The sequence below is a fragment of the Poecilia mexicana genome, unplaced genomic scaffold (genome assembly GCF_051168715.1).
Source record: "Poecilia mexicana isolate PSO_F unplaced genomic scaffold, ASM5116871v1 scaffold_9, whole genome shotgun sequence".
Classification (NCBI taxonomy): Eukaryota; Metazoa; Chordata; class Actinopteri; order Cyprinodontiformes; family Poeciliidae; genus Poecilia; species Poecilia mexicana.
The window spans coordinates 32,629,360-32,637,716 of NW_028263378.1; positions in this window are offsets into that span (position 1 = coordinate 32,629,360).

The window sequence follows — 8,357 nt, forward strand, 5'->3', positions numbered from 1 at the left end:
GAGAAGTACCTGGTTAGGTATTGTTTATGTAATCTGAAAGATTTTTTTGCATGTCAAACGTCAGCAATTTTGATCGAGGTAGCACATATGTGGTTTACAGAATTTTTTGCCCACATAATATGTTTTAATTTATTTTCAGATACATGATTTCCTTTAGCAAATCAATTAACACAAAGTTTTACATTTTTAAAGCCGCAGGAGTGAAACATGAATCAAACATAAACCGGAGGTCCGCTTTTATTTTGAAAAGCCTGCCTGGGGTCCAATCAGAAACTGAAATTTTAAGTTAACTTCTGTTGCAATCAAACTCTGTCAGAGTTTGATAGTACGTGCAAGAGAGTTTGACTGTGCATGTAAGAGAGTTTGATAGTGAATGTGAGAGAGTTTGATAGTACGTGTAAGAGAGTTTGATAGTGAATGTAAGAGAGTTTGATAGTGAATGTGAGAGAGTTTGATAGTAAGTGTAAGAGAGTTTGATAGTGAATGTAAGAGAGTTTGATAGTGAATGTGAGAGAGTTTGATAGCGAATGTGAGAGTTTGATAGCGAATGTGAGAGTTTGATAGTATGTGTAAGAGAGTTTGATAGCAAGTGTGAGAAACTTTGATAGCCAATGTGAATGTATATATATATATATATATATATATCAGTGACATACGGTGAGGTTCATTGCTGGTGAGGCACTGACTTATGACTTAGACACCGTGCATGTTATTGAACGTACGCATATTTCGCGCAGCATACAATGCTGGAGGGCAAAAAGACCATAGCCGCGTTAACTCAGTGAAACTTAGAAATGTAGGTATTAATTTCATGCTATGATCCACAGCAAAGTGATCTGTATTCGCCGAGCTACGGAGACTCGTTGCCATAGCAACTGACAACAATACCACTTCATGTTTTAGGATATAACACCAAAATTTTGCACACAGAACCGAACATTTAGTCTGTTGTTGTAGTACGTTTTAGGCTTAATGTTTAGTTAATAAATAATTGCTGTGGTAGATTAGCTACCACTTCTACTTTACTGAATTATTTAGACATAAACTGTAGCCCACGAAACCCACATTTCATTAAAAAACTAAACAAAAACATCTTATTGCTGTCTTACCTTTACGTATCAATGAAATCCATGCACCGCTAATTCTGCACAAAAATATCCATTCATCCAAAGCCAAGTCTATCCTCGGCATGTCTTTTCTACTCCATTTGTGAATCATCAAACTGAAACGGGCAAACGTTCAGTCCGGTGTTGGTCTTCCTTTAGTTATCATCTCCTGCTTCAATTGAAAATCCACTTTAGAAAACGGTTTAACTGTAGAAATGCAGTCTTTCATGTTGACGTTGGAAGAATGAAGAAAATAAATATATCGCTGTACTTTACTTATTTACTGTATGGCTAGCTCCATGGCTAGCTCACTGTATCTTACTCTGCAGTTGTGGAGTCACAATATCTGGGATCATGAGCGCCCCCAGCGATGAGGCAAGAGAACTGCCTGCCTCACCTCGAGTCTGTTCTCTGCCGTTTCTGAGCGCTCCTCCGCACACAAAACACGATACACATACAGTTGGTGACAAAAAACACTGTACATTATATACATAAGCTAAATTATGGAAAATCAGTCCATATATTAAATGTTTTTTAGCCATTTTATTGCTGGCGTACAGACAGGAGGAACTTGCTCCCATAGAGTGGCAGCCAGTGCAGTTGGTGAGAGGTTGCGCAATCCCAGGTGAGGCTCAGCTCACTGCTGCCTCACCGGCTTCGCTTCTGAGCATTTGAATGTGAAAATTCGAAAATCCAGCGATTTTTAAGAAAAAATCATCAGAATTGGCTAAGATAAGTAAAAAGTAGATACTATAGTACAAACCACAGGGTGAAAACAGCAATATAAATGATTTCATTATTATATATTATTTTTCCCCTGACCGCACGTCATATATTTTCCGGACTATAAGGCACACCGGATTATAAGGTGCACTCTCAATTATGGCGTCCATTTCTGTATTTAAGCCATACATAAGGCACACCGGATTATAAGACGCATGCTAAAACATACGGTCAACAACAACAAAAAAGGTAACGGAAACAAAACAGTTGAACTTTATTCGACTATGTAACAATACACTCACGTTATTTTTTATTCTTCTTCCACAAATACATCAAAGTCCTCCTCTTCTGTACCTGAATTGAACAGCTGGGCAATTTCGCCATCAAACATACCAGGTTCCCTCTCATCATTGTCGGAGTCAGTCTCTTTGCCAGGTGGCTGTTCAGCAATGATGCTGGCTTTTGCGAAAGCTCAGACAACAGTTAAGGCAGATACATTAGCCCAGGCATCCACAACCCATTCGCACATGGTGGCGTAACTTGCCCGGCGCTGCCTCCCCATCTTAGTAAACGTGTGTTTGCAGTCTCTCATCCATCGCCCCCATGCCGCTCACAACTTCTTTTTGAACGGCCTGTTTACTAGGGGTTGAACGACTACATATTTTTTAAGGTCGACTACATCATGATAATAGTCGAGTCGATGTCGACTAGTCGCGGTGACGTCATAGTGACGTAAACGCAAAAACCCTTCACAACTACTTGGAGGCTTTATCAGCTATTTTCACGGCAATTATGGACCCTCCCCCGACCCCACACACACACACACACACACACACTTCCCTTCTCCTGCTTTTACCAAGTCTATTATGCAGAATTAAAAGAGCAATAAACAGATCATTCTTCGTGAGCAGGGAGAAAAGTTCGTTGTACAAAGTCGGGTCTGACTTTTTTTTTTTTTTCCAAACAGCGGCTGATGCTGATGATCTCTGGATAGTTACTCGTATAGGAGTCAAATTAAAACACTGACCACAATGGTGCTTTTGGAACATCACAAACCAAACTTATTATGAACGGATCCCGTTTGGTTACAGTTGAATTTAACGAAACCTCCTGCTGCTCCTCCGCCCGATGCGCAGCAGGAGGCTCTGCTGACTCAGCAGCGGCTCTCTGAACCGACATGCGGACGGCGGCCGAGATCGCCTCTATCAGATCCTCAGGGTGAAGCTTGGACTTAGTTTCCAGATGTAGTCAAAACGTATCTTTATAAGAGCGTAAAGCTGCCAGGTTAAAAGCTTCAATACGCAGGGTGACGTTGATCAGTTGGATGGATAAAAAAGCCTGACATCATGACGCGTTGTAACACATTACTGCGGTAGTCTTTTTTATTTATTTATTTTTTAAAGGATTTTTTCGGCACTAGTTTATTTGACAACGATCTGACTGTAAGGGGACAGAGAGAGCGGAGAGAGGCCTGGGCCCAGCGAATGGAGGACGGGAGTCGGACTCCTGATTACCGCGGGCTAAAGTCTCTGTATGCGTTGCGCCGCGCTAACCACCGCGTCGCGCAACGCCCCTATTGCGGTAGCCTATGCTGTAATTTACAGTTTGTAATTATTAAATTATTTAAATTTTTATACAATTTGAGCTTTCTGACGAACTTACGTAGTCCACCTTCTTTATTTTCTGGGAAAAATCTGTTTAGTCATGTAATTGCGACTAGTCGACTGGCCCAGAAAAAAGTCAGTGCAGAGAAAAGAATCGACAAGTCGACTAGTCGACTAATTGGTGCAACCCCTACTGTTTACACCAATGTCCAGCGGTTGGAGTTCTTTTGTTAATTTCCAAATTAGTTTGCTTCATTTCCTTTTTTCCAGTAGCAGTGAGATGGGCGCGCATGGAGTTGGAGATGAACATGGACGGTGATGCGTGGAAAAACCTATTTGGTTTTTAACGGAGGCGTATGCTGCCGAACTCGGACAACAATTCTCTAATTGGTTTATTGCTGCTGGCGTACATACCGTACACTTTATGTGTCAGGGACAGATTTTGGAATTCAGTGCACACATAATATAAGGCGCACCGGATTACAAGGCGCACTGCTGATTTTTGAGAAAATTAAAGGCTTTAAGGTGTGCATTATAGTCCGGAAAATACGGTATATATAATTTTTGCCCTCCCCCCCACCCCCAGAGGTAGTCCTGGCCCCCCCTTGCCCCTCCAACTTTAAAAGTCTAGCTCTGCCCTTGCCATGCAGAGACCACTAAAGGGGCAGGTGCTAAAAAACAAAGCGCACATCTAACCGTATTCTAGGACAGAATATTAACAAAGCCACACAGCTTTCAGAGTTTAATAAACAATGATAAATGACAAAATTGTGAGATATACAATCAAAGCTAAGGCAAATCTCTATGTAGAGCTATGCATATATAAGATATTTTATTAGTAATTTATTTCTGCAGGTCTATTTTGTTATAGGAAAGCATTGCAATATTCAAAACCGCAATTTAGCAAGATATGTAAATTAGAGCTAGACCACAAGACATATTTTGTCTTTACAGGATTACGCTATTAAAAATATAAACAACAATGCAACCTTTTAGTGTACTGTAATCTACACTAAAAGATTGCAGAAGTTTTTGGTGAATTAAAACAAAAACATTTTTTTGGTGAATAAAGTAGTAGAGTGGACTTGCTACTTGCTGCCTGTTTGCTACACTTGCAATGGAGATGACGATGACCCATTCAGGAAAGCAGAGCTGCATCAAAATTTAACGTGGAACTGCAGAAAAAAGAAAAAAACAACAAAAGCAAAAATTGAATTGTTAATGCATGTCACCATGAGAAAAGCCTACTGAGTTTTGCTTTAAAAAAATACTTTTAAAAAAAATTAAAATCACTCATTTTTGTCTCATGAAGTGAAAAAATTATTTGCAAAACAAACTTATTGGCGCATGTCAGAAATCTTTTCTTAGTATTCCAAGTTTTTGTTTGTGACTCAAAGTTTTGCTTGTGATTCTCACATGATGTCGGGGGCAGGGCCTAAAATCACAACAAAAGATTTCTGATGTGTGCAAATAAAAGTTTATGTTTGTCAAATAACAAAAATTAGTTATTTAATTTTTAAAAAGTTTTGTAAACAAAACTTTTTGTTTAAAAACAAAGAAATCATTACAATTCCAAAAGTTTTGATTACAATTTTATTTTACTTAACTGAGGTTGGTTTTTGTGTTTTTTTTTTCATTGAATAATTGTGAAACAAATTTAACTGCATACTCTGCGAACCAGACCCTAGACTTACTTAAAGTCTGGATTGAGTTTTTTCCCCTTCACTAATGACACGCTTTTATTGGACAGGAGCAGCTTGATTGATTATTACATACATTATATCTATCATGGTAATTCAGGGTGAGTTATTTTTAATTCTAAATGAACTTTTATTTAAGTGCTATTTTCCTTCAAGATACATTTACCTAACACTAGAATAAATACAATGTACATTATGCAGCAAAGGAAATTAGAAGACCATTATGGAAATGATAGGTTTTGGAAGGGCGATATCCACCTATTGCATAAGCAATACTGAAGAACGACCGCTATCATTAACGATACAGGGAAGAAACTTTTTAGTTATCTTGCTTTGCTAGCAAACTTGTTAGCTATCAGCTAGCTAATAACACAACAACAGCCTAGTGTATGTATGATAAAAATACAGAATCAATAGATAAGAACAATTTTTCCTCACCTGGCTGTCTCCTCCCGCTCAGTAGTTCTTCAGAGAAAGGCAGACGCAGAGGCCTGTCAATGTCTGTTGTATTTTATTACCTCTCTGCTTAAACTGCTACTCCGTGCTGAAGCAGAAACGACACAACGTTCAATGTTTTCTGTCATCTGACAAGTAGCAAGTCTACTCTACTACTTTATTCATCAAAAACATTTTTTTGTTTTAATTCACCAAAAACTTCTGTAATCTGGAACGTTTGCTACGTTGACCTCCACAGTTAGCCGCCTTATCTCACTGTGTGAGAGGCAATTGCGTCATGCGTCACGGGCAAAAGGTCAAAGGTAACAAGGTGACCAGAGGGCTTATTTTGTTGTACAAAAAAACCCCAACAAAAAACCAGATAATTTTAGCACATGTTATGTGTCAGAAGAGGGCTTAGGAAATAATACAAAAAAAAAAAAATTAACCAAAAGGGCACTTGGGCAGGTGCTCAAGTCCCCCTAGATATCCCCCCCACCCCCCGTACATGCCTGCTAGTAGGCAATACTCTCGGACATTGTTATTGTAAAAATGTGCTATTTAAGTATCTAAACATTCTAATTGGCAATGTTTTTACCTTCTTTTCAAGTATATTGTGTGTGTTTATTGTCGTTAGTGTCAGTGTCAGAGACTAATGGGGAAATTATAGTTCGGCCTTTTTACTTCCGAAGCATGACGAAGTACAACAAGCCTCATAGCTTAACAGTAACGCAGCTCTGGTGTCAGAGATCTGGTTCAGCTGACTGTTCAGGTTCAAAGTTGTTCCTTTTAGAAAAATATGACAGTGTTGCTTAATGTCTCCATGTTATTTTGTTTTATTTCCTTTGCATGTTTCTCGTGAAGAGCTCGAATCGGACGGTGTTTACAGCAGTGTGTACAGGCGGATCAGTTGCTTGGTTGTCTGTCTTCTCTCTCATTCCTATAAACTCGCTCTTTCAGGCTGAATACAGAAGTGATTCCATGGAAATAACTCAGGGACAGCTCCTTTATTTACCATCCGATAAATTCGTTACCGGGGAAAACGAATTTACCATTCGTTTCTCCCGGTAGTTGTAGGCTGAAGAAGCTGATCCAGAATGAAGTGAAGGTTGCAAACTTTGCTGTGCGGCGTTAGCTTTAACTGGTAGTTACGAATATTTACAAGCCACCATCTTCTTAATTCAGGATCGCTTGGAAATTAATAAAAACTTAAAAGCCCATTATATTAGGAAGACAACAATTTCATAGTATTGCTTTTTTTTGCGTCTGAAATACATCTTTGTCTTTTCTAGCTGTCATGGTAACTCAAAGCGGAAACAAGTGAGCCACATTGGCTCATGCAGATGTGACATCAATGCCGTACATGCAAAGAGCCCATTGCTTGGATTTTAATCGGTGCGTTTTGCATCCACTGAAAACAATGATGTTGACAAATAAACTGGACATTATGACTGGACAGTATGCTGTACGTTTAGTGATATTTTCACAGTTGCGGTCTTGACTGGTCTTGAAATAAAATGCCGAGTCCTCAGCGCCCAAGACCGAGACAAGACCGGTCTCGACCAAATGTGGTCGAGTCCAAGATGAGACCGAGACCATCAAAAAAATGGTCTCGAGACCAAGACCGATCTCGAGTACGGTATTTTCACCCAGTGGTTTGTACTATAAAGTATTTATTTTTCATTTAGCTTAATCAATTTTGATTATTTTTTCTTCAAAATCACTGAATTTTGGCAATTTCCCACTCAAATGCCCAGAATTGCAGATTCGATTGTGCAACCTCTCGCTAACTATGCTGGCTGCCATTCAAGTCCATCCGTCCTTCCATTTTGTATACACCCTTGTGCCTTAGTGGGGTCGGGAGGGGTGCTGGTGCCTATCTCCAGCTAACATTACAGGCGAGAGGCGGGGTCACCCTGGACAGGTCGCCAAACTGTCGCAGGGCAACACAGAGACAGATGTGACAAACAACCATGCATGCACACACTCACACCTAGGGAGAATTTAGAGCAGGGGTCACCACCTCCAGTCCTCGAGGGCTACCATCCTGTAACTTTTAGATGCATCTCTGCTCAAACACACCTGGATCAAATAAACTGCTCGTTTCCAGCCTATTGCAGAGAGGAATGAATGCTGGTGAGGGAATTCAGACATTTTGGAGCAGAGGTGACTCTAAAAGTTGCACGATGGTAGCCCTTGAGGACTGGAGTTGGTGACCCCTGATTTAGAGAGACCAATTAAGCTTTTAACCAATTAACAGTCATGTTTTTGGACTGTGAGAGGAAGCCAGAGTACCCAGAGAGAACACACGCATGCACAGGGAGAACATGCAAACTCCATGCAAAGACCCCAGGCTGGGAATTGAACCCAGAACCTTCTTGCTGCAAGGCAACAGTGCTACAAACTGTGCCACTGTGCAGCCATTCAAGTCAAGTCAAATCAAGTCAAGTGTGTTTTATTGTCAAAAATCTATGTAACAGGGTTAACACAGGAGTTTGAAATTGCGTTTCACCAGACTCCAATGTGCAGTTAAACTAAACATATAAAAACATATAAATAAGACATTGACAGTAACCCCCCCAGGGCTCCCCCACGCACGCACACACGCACACACACACACACACACACAGACACAGCAATACACTGTGCAATAAGAAGACAATAAGGCAATACACAAGCATACACACACACACACACACACATAACAGCAGAAGTACAATCAGTGAACATACAGGTAATGTGAGGTAATGTAGATATGTAGATGCTGTGTGCAAGGTGCAAAAAGTAAA